General features: G+C 47.1%; 1 pseudogene; it reads left to right on the top strand.

The window, feature by feature from the left end:
* The first annotated feature begins 1,150 nt into the window (after positions 1 to 1,150).
* LOC103238950 (insulin-induced gene 1 protein pseudogene) lies at positions 1,151 to 2,071 on the top strand (annotated as a pseudogene).
* Positions 2,072 to 2,907: the final 836 nt, after the last annotated feature.

A 2,907-nucleotide genomic window follows, 5' to 3' on the forward strand; every position in this document is an offset into this window, starting at 1 on the left:
ACAGGCATGTGCCACCACACTCGGCTAATTTTTGTATTTTTAGTAGAGATGGGGTTTTACCACGTTGGCTAGGCTGGTCTCGAACAACTGACCTCAGGTTTTCCACCCACCTTGGCCTCCCAAAGTGCTGAGATTACAGGCATGAGCCATCGCACCCGGCTACCTTATTTATTTGGAAGAGCTGTTTCAGAGTTCATTTTTGGTTGATTTCAGTCTGAGTGACCTTTGGTAACTATATAAAGATGTGGATATTGCCACTCCACCCTTTATCCCAGAAGATTTAATTGTTTTCTTGTGCTAGGAACAAGGTTTGTTAACAATGTTACATGGTCTTAGATCCGATCCCTTTGAGAATCCCTTCTCAGTGTGAAATTCTCAGATTTCATTATTTCACCTTGACCCTGACCCCAAGTCTACTTTGCTAATAGTTTGCAGTGATTATTTTGGAATGTTCCCATGGGACAATCTCATTTCTTACATGTCCTTGCTACTTACTGTTCCCTGTATTAGCCTTAACTCACTTTTAAGGATCATAGGGAACTTCTGAGACCTTCTTTACAGCAATTCAAATAAATTAAATAATCTCTTTGGGTTAATTTTTTTTTTTTTTTTTTTTTTTTTTTTTTGAGATGGAGTCATGCACTGTCACCCCGGCCGGAGTGCAGAGGCACAATCTCGGCTTACTGCAACCTCTGCCTCTGGGATTGAAGCGATTCTCCTGCCTCAGCTTCCCGAGTAGCTGGAATTACAGGTGCCCACCACCATGCCGTGCTAGTTTTTTGTAGTTTTAGTAGAGACGGGGTTTCACTATGTTGGCCAGGCTGGCCTCGAACTCCTGATGTCGCGATCCAGCCGCCTTGGCCTCCCAAGTAGCTGGGATTACAGGGGTGAGCCACCGAGCTCAGCCTCTTTGGGCTAAATGCTAACACACTTATGAGACATTTACATTTTTTCCTTTGTGAATTTCTTGAGTTGTGTAATTTATCATTTTTCTCAATGTTCTGTACTTCGTATTTTCCATCTAGTCTTGAATGTTTCGAAAGCATGATTTCAGGCCCTCCATATAAGCCGCACTTGGGGATGTCCCGGGCCACGACTCTTCATTCCGCGCCGCCTGGGCCAGGAAGCGCCTCTCCGATGGGGGTGATGGATGCCCAGATTGCACGACCACTTCTGGTGCTACTCCTGAGCCTACAGCGCCAGACCAGCCCGGGCCGCAGGGCCAGCTGCCAAGGTTGGGGATACGATCAACACCTCCGTCTCCGGCCCCTCCCTGCTGGCGGTCTGTGGGGCCCTGGACACTGACCCTGCGCCCGGGGGGCCGCAGTGCTAGGATGAGCAGCCTCGGGCCCGGAGGCCTCCACACCAGCACCTGGCATAATTGCCTGGTGCAGAGGAGCTTCGTGCTCTTCTCAGTAGGGGCGGTCCTAGCCCTGGTGCTTAACCTGCTGCAGATCCAGAAGAATGCCACCCTCTTCCCAGAGGAGGTGATCGCCACCATCTTTTTCTCTGCCTGATAGGTCCCTCCCTGCTGCGGGACAGCAGCTGCTGTTGTTAGTTTACTGTACCCTTGTATTGACAGTCACCTCGGAGAACCCCACAAATTTAAGAGAGTGGGCCAGTGTCATGCGCTGCATAGCAGTTTTTGTTGGCATTAACCAAGCCAGTGCCAAACTGGATTTTGTCAATAAAGTCCAGCTGTCCTTGACTTTAGCAGCCCTGTCTTAGGGCTTTTGGTGGACGTTTGATGGTTCAAGAAGTGGTCTGGAGCTTGGGATCACCATACCCTTTCTAGCTACTCTGATCAGTCAGTTTCCGTTTGTAATGGTGTCTATGAGTACACGCCCCCAGGTCTCCTCTATGTTCGTTCTTGGTTCCCACGTATAATCTTTCTCAGGGGGTGTCACAGTGGGAAGCATAGGACAACAGTTAGCTATGGGTGTCCCTGAAAAGCCACATAGTGATTGAGTCTTCAAAACTACCGATTCTGAAGAGTAAGTAAGATTTGGGAAGAAAATCTGATTGTGGATTATGACAAAAATTATCTTTTTTGTTAAATAATCTATTTAGATCGGGCTGACTACACAAATGACTCATGGAAAAAGATGTTCAACGGTGAAGTGGAGAAAATAACTACTTACCTTGAAGTCCTACCTTGACTGACTGCGCTAGTGCCTCTCTGTGCCCTGGAACATTCTGCCAAGGCTGTGTAGGTTCAGGCAGGTGGCAGTTTCCTGAGTGTTAGATTTCATTCATGATTAAAACAAGATGCCATATTTCAAAGCCTTGAACTAAGACTTTATTACCAACTATGAATTTTCTATTACTGCCCAAAGGAGATGGGTTGGTGGTGCTTAACAAAGATGAAGTATGGCATAATAGGAATAATATTTATCCAAAATATTTTTAAAAATAAGTTTGTGTGGCTAGGTGCAGTAGCTCATGCCCATAGTCTTAGCACTTTGGGAGGCCGAGGCGGGTGGATCACCTGAGGTTAGGAGTTCGAGACCAGGCTGGCCAACATGGTGAAACCCCGTCTCTAAGAAAAATTCAAAAATTAGCTGGGTGTAGTGGCGGGCACCTGTAATCCCAGCTACTTGGGAGCCTGAGGCAGGAGAATCGCTTGAACCTGGGAGGTGGAGGTTGTGGTGAGCTGAGGTTGTGCCATTGCACTCCAGCCTGTGCAACAAGAGTGAAACACTGTCTCAAAAAAAAAAAAAAGTTTGTGTTGAAGGAGAAGGAGAAGGAGAGGAAGAGGAAGAAGAAGGAGAGGAAGAAGAAGAAGAGGAGGAAGAGGAGGAAGAAGAAAAGAAGCAGCAGTGAGTATAGAAAGGTCCTGCTCTAAGTAGGGTTGCAGTGTGGCCACACCTCATGATGTCTCTTGTTCATGCTATGGTGATGTGCTTA

Source organism: Chlorocebus sabaeus, chromosome 11 (assembly GCF_047675955.1).
Source record: "Chlorocebus sabaeus isolate Y175 chromosome 11, mChlSab1.0.hap1, whole genome shotgun sequence".
NCBI classification, from domain to species: domain Eukaryota; kingdom Metazoa; phylum Chordata; class Mammalia; order Primates; family Cercopithecidae; genus Chlorocebus; species Chlorocebus sabaeus.